This window comes from Malurus melanocephalus, unplaced genomic scaffold (assembly GCF_030028575.1).
Source record: "Malurus melanocephalus ecotype Western Australia unplaced genomic scaffold, MMel_1.1 scaffold_36, whole genome shotgun sequence".
Lineage (NCBI taxonomy): Eukaryota > Metazoa > Chordata > Aves > Passeriformes > Maluridae > Malurus > Malurus melanocephalus.
The window spans coordinates 2316118-2329020 of record NW_026623268.1 but is presented as its reverse complement, the minus strand read 5'-3'; positions in this window follow the sequence as shown (position 1 = coordinate 2329020).

Below are 12903 nucleotides of genomic sequence, written 5' to 3'. Positions count from 1 at the left end.
CCAACCTAAATCTCCTCTGGGACAGTTCAAGGACATTTCCTCTTATCCTGCCACTGGCTACCTGGGAGAAGAGCCTGACCCTCACCTTTTACACCCTCCTTTCAGGTACTTGCAGAGAGTGAAAAGGTCACCCCTGAGCCTCTTCTCCAGGTTAAACAACTCCAGTTCTCTCAGCTGCTTCCCCTAGGACTCAAGCTCCTGACTGCTCCCCTTGCCTTTCTCTGGACTGACTCCAGCATCTCAACATCATTCTTTTCCTGAGGGGCCCAAAACTGGGCACAGAATCTGAGGTGCAGCTTCACCAGTGCCRAGAACTAAGGGACAGTTGCTCCGCTAGGACTGTTTGACACACTTATTTTATACAAACCAGGATGCCATTAGCTTTTTGGCCACCTGGGCACACTGCTGGCTCATGCCTCCTTTCTCCCTCATCCCTGTCCCAGTCCCTTGTTTCCACCCATGCTCTATTCCCAGCTCCACCCTAGCAGTGCATCTGTGTAGGATACATTTCACAGGACTCCTCTTCAGAAAGTTAAGTAATTCTCAGATGAGGAAAGGTGTGGGTGGGAWACAGAATGTATCTTGGGGGAAGGCAGAAATGGGATGTGGACAAAAAAAAAACCCAAAAAAGCAGAACAGAGGAAGAGAAAGAGCGGTTCCTGCGGAGTCCTAGGACTGATAGTTAGCAAAACTAGGAACTGAACTAAGCTTTTATCTAAGTTTTTATCTAAGCTGCAGCATCCACTTCTAATGCTGAGGTAACCCTTCTGTATGGGAAAATATTGCTCCAAAGTTTCCAGCCCAAATTCCTCAGCACAGAGTGAGGTAATGACGAGTCTGTCCCACAAAAGTTTGCCAGCTTCTAAACCTCATCAAGTTTGTTTTAACTTTCCTAAAGCCATTCTGGAAAAGAGAGCCTTTTAACCTGCTTAGGATACCTGAACCATCTTTTGCTTATACTGACACAAACCAGATGCCATGGCAGGGCAATAAAAAGTTGTGCCCAGTCATACCCAGCACAGCTGAGCACAGATGCCCAACGCAGAGAGCCCACAACATTTCTTCATTYTCATGTGTTCCCTGGCACAGAAGCACCACACCTGCACTTGTACTATATGGAGTAAAAGTCATCTGTGATCTGAGAGTAAACATAAAGCCTAACATTTTTTAATAACACTCATTTTTTAATAAATAAAACATCAGGAAATTAAGTTTTATTTATTTAATAAATAACAACAGTATGGTTTGAATTCAAACATCTGAGAGAAAAAACATTCTTTTGTAAATACTGAGCATTGCCCCAGACATGCTACAAGGGCCGCAGATGGCACACTGTCTGCACCATCAGCAATTCTTTAAGATAAACTAGGGCAGGGTAATCCTCACAACCACAAAGGGAAATGCAGCAAACTTAAAAAAAAAACAAAACAGGGAGAACCTTTTGAACTTTTCTACATGGAAACATAAAAGGTGAAGTGGGGTGGCCTGGCTGTGGAAGAGAAACGTCAATGGGTACCAAACTCCCTTTGTGGATCTCCTTTAACCTAAAACTCAGCAAAGGCAGGTGCTAAGCCAAACCCACACCCTCCATTTGATCCACTCAACTTGAAGAGAGATTTGAATAACAGAAGAGCACAAGTAATTGGGGAAAACAGACAGTCAAAGAGAAGGACTTAACTGCTCTTCTTCCTAAATCTCAATATTAACTTTAAAACCACTGGACTTCTGTGAAAAAAAAAATAAGAGCGAGCTCTATTTTTTAACATGTTCTGATTTCTCAGTTTGCAGAGGATATAAGAACTTCCAATATTTTTCTCTTTCAGTAATTTTCAAGTGCTTCAAACAGTATTTCCAATTACATTCAAATACTTCAAACAATATGTCCAACAATGCTAAGCCTAGAAATGTGTGTTTAAGTGAAGGCTAAGATTTTTATTTAATCACTTGAAAATGAGAGCTGGGCCATCAGGACTTTTTAAATATATTTTAGGTCCTGTTTTACAGGACATCAAATGCTATGAAACTCATGATAAATATACCAGACTTGGCAATACAGCCCTGATGAAAAAAGAAGTAGCAAACCCACAGCCATGTTGAAATAGGCTTCTTTCCTGCAAGATTAAGRGAGACCTTTCAACCTCTTCCAGCCCGGTGTTAAGGATTTTGTAATATGAGATAAATTTGGCAGAGAGTCATGGCATTACCTAAGTAGAAAGATGCCAACAAAGCTAAAGGGAAACCAGTCTGTGGGTGAACCAGAAGATCTGGCAGAAGACCAGTTGGCTCTTTGGAAAACTTACTTAGACTTGACCCTTGACTCATAGCCACTGGATTTTTTTCTGTTTTAAAACTTTATTCCAAGTTCATACTTATTGAATTAGCAACATGTTACTGTACTGGCCCTGCATTTTTGAGGCTACAATACTGTTTGCAATCAGAGAGTACAAACATCACTGGTAGTGGCACTTTGTACCAGAGTTGTTGGTGTAAACAGGARGAGTTCTGCTAAATAATGCATTATCAAACATAAAACAGTGCTTGTGCTTAGATTTACTTTTTGAGACAGAGTAGTTACAGAGGCAAATGCTACTTTGTTTCCTACACTTCATGGTTCTGGTACGTGTGTGGCTGATATCCGGAAAAGCATCTGGACCTGTGCTTTGAGAAGTTTAGAAAAGGCACACGCTGAAAATAACGGACCTAAATGTCTGTGGGTCAAAGCCAACAGGTTTGTCTGTGTTTTTCTGAGCTCCATGCCTGAACAGAATCAATTGCAGTCTTACCCAGCTTGTGAACCTTGGCCAAAATCAATGGAGGTCAGCCTCAAGCAAGAGTCATGCACCTAAATGCTTTTCAGGATTTCAGCTGCTATGTCCCTGCAAGGAATACTGGATAAGTTGGACCTCAGGTTAGAGGGAATCAATCAAGTGTGTCAATATACACATGAATTGCCAAGGCAGCACATATTCTTAAGACAAAATAGCCCTGAACTGGTCAGACCTGGATGGTCACTGCAGGTCCCTTCCAATTGAAACTGTGTATTCCCTCCTATCCTACTTGGAAAAAATGACTTAACCTCATGAAGACCAGGATTCACTTTGCCTTAGGTTATCTTTAAATAATTTTAGAATAAAATAATATCTTTTATTCTTAAATTAGGCTTAGCATTTAAGCCTTCTTAAATTAGGCTTAGCATTTAAGATAAATCCTAGTTGTAAAAAAAAAAAGTCACAGCTACATTTTTGTAGAACGTGAGTTTTAGTTTACATGCAGGATCAAATTCTCCAGGTCTTGCCTGAACCAGACAAATCATCATGCTGCAGAACCAGATCCCAAAAGGATCATCCCAAATCATGGAGAACCCAGAAGGCACAGGTGCAGAAGAGATGGTTCTATCTCCTAGAAAAATGAGGGAAATGACAAACCAAAGTGAAAACAGAGAAAGAGACATGAAGCCACCTGAAGTATATGCCATTATATAATTTCTTAAAATAAATGCATGCTCCTCTATCTTAGGAGATGAGATGACTAGGATAATTTAATACCAGCAAAGAATTTGGAGAAAGCTCCACAAATAACTCTGAAAAGAAATAAGCCAGAACATCAATTACCATCCTTGAAAAGCACAGGAGTTGCCAACTGAAGCAGAATCAACTGGTAATATTGATGTAACTCTTTTAATCTGTGTTTGGAGCTCTTAACCCTTGACCAAAGAAAACAGAGATGAGAACTGAAGGAATAAGCTAACAATGAAGTGTAAGTGGAAGGAGGGGCTGTGKTCACAGATTAAGAAAGTGGCAAGAAAAGAAAAAAAGCAAATAAATTCTCAACAAACTAATGAACATGGGCCTTTGACACAATGTGTGGCCTCAGAACCGAAATTCTAATTTTCCATGGTCATATGTGGCTGCATATAGAGTTTTGCTTCAGCTAATAGAAACACATTGCTCAAATCACTTTAAAGSTTGAAATTAGAAGACCAAGACTCTGGTTTGGGCTCAGACCCRTGGTGAAGTGAACAAGCTTTGACTTGGAAAAGGATGTATTCATCAGCAAAAGAAGATCCTGCTAGCATAAATAAACTCTCACCCTGATTTTACATGGAAAGTTCCTTTCTCCCTTTATTTGTCTTTATTTTACTTATTCAGAGTAAATTTTAAACTGATGAAGAATTTGAGGTGGCCTTGAAGAAACTCTTACCCATATAAYAAAGCATTTTTCTGTCACATATTTCTGACTTCCCCTGAGTCCTAGGGGACCTCCTTGGGGTCTAGGAGAACCACTGAATGTCTGTGGCTTATTTTACAACAGCTGTATTGATGAGGCAAGCAACAAAGGGCACAAGTAACTCTAGCTGCTATCACTTTCTGCTAGAAAATGACTTGTGACCTTTAAAATAATTCAASATCAGCATTGAAATAGTTATTAAATCGTAACAGACTTGCACTTGTTACACTGAACTGTAGCATCATCAAGAAGAAATTTTTCTCCAAGTATTTTATTTGCTGAATGTGCTGCACTGGGTTGGAAAATGTCACCTACTCCAATATATAATTAATTACTATTCAGAGACAGAACCAGATGAGACAAGATTGATGCAAATATCCTCCTGTATCACTTAGAAATGCTAAACCTGAACCTTTWTAGCAGCAAAATCTGCAGTTTGCTCTTTGGCTGGTTCAACATTACCTGCTTTCCAGATGCCTCTGACATCTGCCTTTGCTGCAGATGGGAACTACAGCAYACACATTGCAGACTCTGCACTTAACATTGCAGCACAGCAAACACTGAACCCACAGGCCAATAATCTGAGATACCATTTGCAGTTACAGTCYGTGTTATTTAACAAAGCAGACAAGAGGAAAAGGGCTCTGAGTAATTAAGGTCTGTTTGGCAGCCATAGTAAATACATAGATCTCCATGACATTAATCTGAAATGCTGACTGAGAGTGCTTTGGTACTCTGCACCCACTTCATATCCATACAGCACAGTCACAGGATCACTGGCAAGAAATATATGTCATGATATCAGGTTATTACTTTTCTCTGTTAAACTGAACCAGCCTCCTGGCTAGAACAAATGGATGGAATTCCTCAGCAATAGGGAACCCCCTCCTGCTMGGTGTGAACTGAGCATGTGCAGAATCCAGCATTTCAACTTCTTAAATTTCATCCCATTAATCACAGCCAAATGCTCTGGTCTATCTAGATCCCTCTGCAAGKTCTCTTGTCACTGAGAAGAGTCAACAGCACCAGCCAGTTTGGTATAGTTAGTGAACTTGCTCCTGCATCCAGACTGTTGATAAATATATTGAACAGCACTGACCCTAGGACTGAACCCTGAGGAACACTGCTGGTGCCTGGTCATCAGCCAGATGTATTCCCATTCCCTACAACTACTTGAGCTCTGCCCTTCAGCCAACTCGTCACCCAACACACTGTGAACCCACGCATACCACAACTGGGCAACTTGTTCAAAAGAGTTGTGTAGGGCAGTATCAAAATCCTTATTAAAATCCAGAAAAATACACCTACCACCTTCTCTTCACCCACCAGGTGGGTCACATTATCACAGAAGGATATCAACTTAGTTAAACAGTATATGCCTGCACTTGTTCTCCATTTGTTGTTTCTATTGACCTCATTATTTATTTGAGCTAGGTTTAAACAATTCTTTAAAGTCAGACACATTTACTTGTACCACAACACTCAAAACCTATATACATATTCAATAAAGTTAATAACATATTTCCATAATGTGCTGTATGAAGACCTGAAAAGATAATGAGCTGTTGTTACACTTTTGTGAGCTGAAAGTTTACAGCATGAATGCATTAATGAACAAAGCCTTTTGATCATGCAAAAAGAAAGAAAGAGCAACTGACTGATACGTATTATTCTCCTGTTTATCTATTAAAAAATTGATTCAGCCATCAGTCTGTTGCTTGGAAGACCATACCAAATAAACAAAGAAGGTAATGATGCAGTGGGATGAGCAGAACTAAAGAATATCAAAATATAAATGCTTCCAAAGYGCCAACTACCCTGGGTAAAAAGGATGAGCCACAGAAGACACACCTGAGTTCCCACACTGGAATTTCCCTTTGTCCCCAAGGGTCTTAGCCATAACAGAGAGAAGGCTGCAGYGTGGYGATGACACACTGGAGCATCTTGAAAATAAATTGTTACAGTWATCTAAATCCRGTTGGCCAGAGCACAGCACTAAGGACTYGATCATWGTTCTCCTGTTGAGTTAATTAAAAMCTGTAAGAACCAGCTAGTGCTTCAGAGAAAGYTGTCCTCAGGAAASAGATTATTTTCTRCTAGTGGGTCTCCCTTTGTGCTGAGACCTAGATCTTCCTGATACAGAGCCTAATGCTGTTTGACACTCTTCTAGAGGAGAGGGGATTAGCCCACTCTGTCCTGATCAAGTACGTATCTGTATCCCAGCCAGTTTGCTCAGTGTTTACTTGGGTGTTGATAGGTGTTGCTCTAATGTGCACCATGCAAGGTACAATGCAGGCAAACCACCAGTGCTTTTCAATCCTCACCCCTAATGTGATAGCTAGTTTGCTGATTTCTGCATGGACAGTGAAGAAAACTGTTAGAAATTGAGATTGATAGGGGATGGGAAAGGGTAAGAAGGTGACATCTACCTCATTATAAGCGCCAGCTTGGTACAGTGGGCATGGTCGCCCATTCAGCCATACATTTGAAAGCCAGAGCCAGGCACATGTCTGAAATAGCATAAAYACTCACAGGGAGATGGACAGATGAAAAACATACTCTAAATCCATGTGCAGCCAACCTGACTGTAGGAAGAGAGCTAATGTTTTCTTTAAATGGTGTATGAACACACCGATGATGTAGGAACACTCCAATTAAAAACAAATCAAGAGGGAATATTTATCATGAGGCTTTACTAGAGAAGCAGTTAATTGTCTGAAATATTAAAAACTAAAGAGTACAGGTGTGGGCACAGGATAATAAACCTGAAGATAATTAAAAAAAATAATTACACCCACCTTTCCCTTAAGGAGCTGTCAGGCTGAAAGTACAGTGCAGAARCACCTATGACACCTACCTAGGCAGAGGCCTTTAACTGATTCCTGCTAACTCCTTCAACTGAGGGAACAAATCCATTATTCTCTTTAGAGCATCAAGCTCCAGCAAACTGTTCAAGTTGCAATTTACATCTTGAATGCTGTGCAAGGCAAAAAAAAAATGGCTGAGTCATTCTCTGAGGCCAGAGAATGTTTCACAGCGAAAAATAAAGACAGGAAAGAATGGATATAAGAAAGAAACCTTCACAAAATAAGGGAATCTGGGGGAATAAACATCCACAGCAGGACTGAGATGTAATGACTTATAAGTCACTGTGAACAGCTCCCCTGTGAATAGTCTTTATGGAAAGAATTCCCACTGGTTAAAGTGCCAGCCGGGAACTTCAGAGGCTCCTGCTTGGCCATCCACCCTTCATGTGAGGAGAGCAGGATCACTAATGTCACTTATGCTCCCATGACACATCACAGAACAGGGYTAAAAGTCATTCCATAAACTTTAAGCAGGATGATGTTCCTAAAAGCCACACCCAGATGTAGAAGGATCTCAGTTATGTGGATCTCTGTTAGGTTCTTATGGGAACGAGGTCACRAATTGCTGTTACTGAGCAACCCAGACTAAAAGACAGAGGAAGATGAGATAGAAGAGGATGGGAAAGAGAAGGATGTGACTACAGCAGTGTAACATGTACCTCGCACTGACCATGAAGAAGAAACATAATAAGAAGCAAGAACAAAGAGCAWTTGAAGAACAAAGAACGATTGAAGAAGGAGCAAAATGCTGAAAACGCTGAATGAAAACTGCAAGGCATGCAAAACACGCTTTTGCAAATATACCAATCATTTGCTGAGAAGTAATAGACAGACTGCTAAATTAACCAATGAATAATTGCCATTCATATAGAGAGGYTGGCTTMTGAAAGTAGATAAAAAGAGCTTGTATTAGAAATAAAGTGAACAYTGCTCATCATATTGGTGTCTSCATGACCCGTTTTTCCCCGACTCTGGGCTCTAAGCTCTCGATACTGCTCATTGAAAGAACATCAGTACGGAAAGTCTCGAGTCACATGYTGAAGGTCAAGGCTAGATGTAACTTGAAGATGTTGACGTAAAGCTGCTTGATATGGTAGCCAAGAAAATGTGAACCCTTTTTAGCTCCMTTTCTCAAACCTTGCCTCCATAGATAGCTAGTGACATATGGGTATAGTCACTGYTCTACTTAGCAGAGCTTCTCACAGRGCTTAAAGAAACTTCTGAGAATGGAGTACTGTGACCTGAGACCCACGTGCTGGCACTGGCTAGTGGATTAGGATAAATGCTCACAAGCCAAGTCATAATGCTAATAACTTGTCATTAAATKATATTCTTCCATTGAGGAGGCTGCTGTGTTTTTCTAAGGAGGTTTTTCTACTTTTAAACCACAGAGTGATTTAAAAGGGGTAACTCGATAATGACAATAATAAAGGTATGAGAACGTGGTAAAGACACTGCATTTTTACAAGGCCAGACTGTAAAGATATTTATAGCAGTCAGTACCCTTATAATCTCCAAAACATAACCACAAACAACCATGAAATTAATATGCTTAGGCAACTGCTGGGCTTAATCCAGTGCAGTTGAAATCAATGGAGGGATATCAGGGACATTGGACTGGGTCCAGCAGTGAGAGAATGAAAAGCACAGGACAGAGGATGGTGATTCAGACWGCCTTCATACAGTAGACTAAGCACATCAGACACTCAACGGAATTCTCAACAGAAAATCCTCAGGAAGTCAGAAATTGCCTCATTTTTTAGCTATTCTTGGCATATTTTTCAATACCAAATCCAAGGTCCCAAAACCGTAACTAAGGCTTTCCACAGGATTTAGTGGGTTTAACGGGAGTCAGGTTTAGTACAGCATCATTCCCATCTTTGTGAATCCTGTTAAATTGTTTCCACTCTCTCACCACTGTTTCCAGTAAAGATGGGTTAGGCACAGACTAAAGAAGGAAAAAAACAAAATCTCAGCTGCCCAGCAGTAAAACATATGGATAGCTTCAGCAAACAGCTTAGATGTTTTGACTGAGTGCTGAAGGCCTGCACTTGGACTGCTTCAAAGAGGACTGAACAAGAAAAAACCTTCACAATTCTTTGCTTGCCACTGATTCACAGTGGGGTATGTCTCCTGAGATATCTGTCCTTCCATAAACATTTTCAGTAGCTGTTGCATAAAGAACATCTACCTCGAAAACTCCTAAGGATGTCCAAAACAGTTTTGTCTCTCTCTCTGCTTTGGTCCTTGTGTGCACTTCCTGCTTGTGACTRGCTGGGAGCAACTCCTCCTGTGTATCTACGTGCTTCTGATATGCTCTACTCCYGACTCTTTCCTGGATAATAAAGACTATCCCAGCTTGACAAATCAACTCTCGAGGAATTCAGCAGGCTTTAGATGTGTCTATATAGGGACAGAATATGATGYTGATAATTTAAGGGAGTTGCCACGATTGTGACACGTTTAAGGAGCATAAGAAGAGTTCTTGTTTGACTTGGAGAGGCAGTKGGATGATGCTCTCACTGACACATATAGAGAGCAAGACCTGCTCACTGTGGMTTCAGCTGCTTCTTTCACTCTTTGTCTTTCTCTAATAGATAAGGAACACCCAGGTAGATAAGACATGAGATACTCATTGCCCAGGGAGAACCCAAGCACCATGAAAATCTGTTAAAGGATGATGATTTAAGGAACACACTAATGATAAATATGTGCACAGAAGAAAATGGCCCAGCGTAGTGGTGAAGTGCCGTGTAGATACAAAACAATTTGGTCGCCAGCTAGGAAATGTGGTAAATATATTAGCTGTATGAGTTGTATGCCTAYATCAGCTTAACATAAACTATTAATTTTCTATTCTTTCCCTCCAAGCTGGTTAATAAGGTGAATAAAATATTTATTAGGCAACATAAAATATGCATGGCATTGCCTTTAACTACGTGCTTGTTAGAGGAAACACATTAAAAAAAACAAAAAAACCCACAACAGAAACTTGGCTAAAACATATTCATCTGGGCTCAGACAATGCCTATCACTACACTTACGTACTTCCCTCAAGAAAGTGCAACTAGTTATTCCATATTCTTACTGATGATTACTATAGTAGATCCCCAGTAAACCTGGAGAAATGTCTTTACTAAAGATCAGTTTGAGTCTACTAGATATAACACTACTTTACACTTCAGCGGAGTGAAACCTGCAAAAGATGCAAGGCACCTGCCAGAATTTATGGTGTGCAGCTGAATAAATTGTTGGTATTGAACAATTATAAATATCCTTTTTTGATGACTTGAAGTAGATGCATGAGCTCTATTTTTACACAGATTCACTGAAGGAATGTGCACACTCATCAGGGTCTAGGCACAGTCAGGGCACATTTCCCTGGTCTGCAGTCATTGCTTAAGGATAAGGAAAAGTCTACAGTAGAGACAATGGAAAAAAACAGCTCTTCCTCCAGGAAACAAATCAACACAGCCTCTCCTATAATACATTGCTGACARWCAAGAGCACYGTWACTGGAACAGAGACCAAATAACACCTCACACACAGAGCACAGCTCCTGGGACCATGCCACAGGATGTGGATTCAACCACCCTCCCTCCTCTCCTCAGAGCACAAGTGTTTCCAGCACCCAGCCAAGGTGGTGCAGAGGTGAACTAACAATGAGACAGAGGAGGCAGGGGAAATATTTCCATCTTCTGCAGCACACTGGAAAGTGTCCTCACTGAAACATTTCCTCTTGAACCTSTGAGTAGGCTCCAAGCCTTGATTGCCTGGCTTCAGCTTTGCATGTTTTCTTCATTAGAATTAGCCTGACAATGCAGTGGGAAATGGCAAAGGGATTTGTTTACACTGTACATGGACTCCCTGCTCATCTGTTACACAATTAGGCGGTTACACAAATGGCCCAAGATGTCACATTCTTCACCCGGGCACTGACAAGCCAAGCAACATGACTCTGAGTAGCAGGAGRGTCTGTTTGTGAGAGGATTTGCTGAGCAGGGCTGCAGTATAGAGTGTTCTTTCCATCTTTATGGCTGCATTTGTCAGTGGATCATCATTTGCAGATAGAAGTTCAGACAGCGATGATGCAGAGAATTTCTGTGTTCCATTCCAAAACTGGACACACATCAATGGGACACCAGTAACGTTTCCCTCACCTTCCTTTTTCCAAGTAAAAGTGAAAAGGGCAATCAATCACGACTGTACCAGCTTGAGTCCTTGTTTAAAAAGAAGTAGATGATGACCCTGCTTAAGATTTTCTCTCCCATCACTCTTTTCACACTGGCTATCTGACCCAGACCCCACAGAAATGTGTGAAAACTTTTAACCCACACTTCAAAGGGCTCTATAATCAGCCCTTTTTCATCAATCCCTTTCAAACATGCCCAGCATTTTATGCAGAACAGTGAATTCGATAAATCTCATGCCATTTGCCTATGGACCACAAAGCTTTTTCCAGCCATTAACAGCACACAGCAACAGCAGCAAATATGATCCAATGGCTGGTTCTATGGCTCCTGAAAATAAATCTAAGTGAAGGGAAAGGATTCATACAGAATCATACTGAGTTAGCTCAAGACTGCAAAAAGAATCGTGCTCTCTCTACCCTGAGGAACATTTCCTCTCTTTGCATAAGGAAATTATTACAAATGTAGACCAAAGTGAAAGCTAATCTACATTGTTACAGATCCTTATTAAAATAAAACCCCCTGATATCTCCTAATCAATGATAAAGCTCTGACCTGCAATTACAATTTACCCCCTGTCTCCACTGAAGGTGAGTTTATAAAAGATGAAATCTTATTACTCATCAGTGTGCAATGTGCTCCAGTTTCTCATGAGATATTGGATCCAACTGGTCTAGTATATTATTTCCCAGAAAAGGAGTGACAGAAAGGGAAGGGCAGGTATTGGGTTATCTGGGGGGGATCTCTTAGAGAAGCTGTGTGACATGATATCTTGCAGCTGTTTCAATGGATGGTCTCTCTTTCACTTTTCAAAGACAAATGATACACCAAACACTCAAASTGCTGCTCACCCTATTCTAGTTTACAGGAAGTCTGGGATTTGGGGAAAGGCAGCATATGGGGGATTTGAAAGTTGGCTGCAGCTCYTGAACTTAAATTTAAGTTCTAAGTCCATCTAGAACCCAATGCAAAGGTCTGGGAAAGCACAGCTCTCATTCTGAAGAAGGTAATACAGCTTTATGGCTGTACCAGAATCTCTACCTTCTTGCATTTGTTCATATGTGAATGTTATGAGCTCTCTAACACAGGAACTACATTTTCAACATTCTTGTCTTTCTTTTGTTTACTTGTGCCTAGTCCAATCTATGACCAATTCCTCCTGGGGCAGCAAAGGGTGACCTCAGTCCATCTGGAAACAGCCAGCATGTATTTCAGCTTAGCACATTGGGTAGCATCATAATCACTTTGAAGGATTATTTGTCTCTAAAATGAAACATTTAACATTGGTACTTGTTTCTTGAAAGACTGCAAGAATAAAAAGCGTGTAGAAAATATTACGTAAACTTGACATAAATTCCTATAAACTCAACTGCTTCACCTTAYCACACATTCCCAGCTCATGAGGCTTTTGGAAGGAATCAAACAGTGCTCCCTAATTTTCACAAACCTCAATAAAATAAGTAAGCAAAGTAAGCAAAATGCTATTAATTTAAAGTAAATTCACCATACAGGTGAAAACTGTAAAAGTTTTCCTGGTACCCTGAAAGACAAAAACTTGTCAACAACTGAACCTGAGCTCACAGAGCAGCAGATTGGTTGACAACAACATTAGTTAAAAA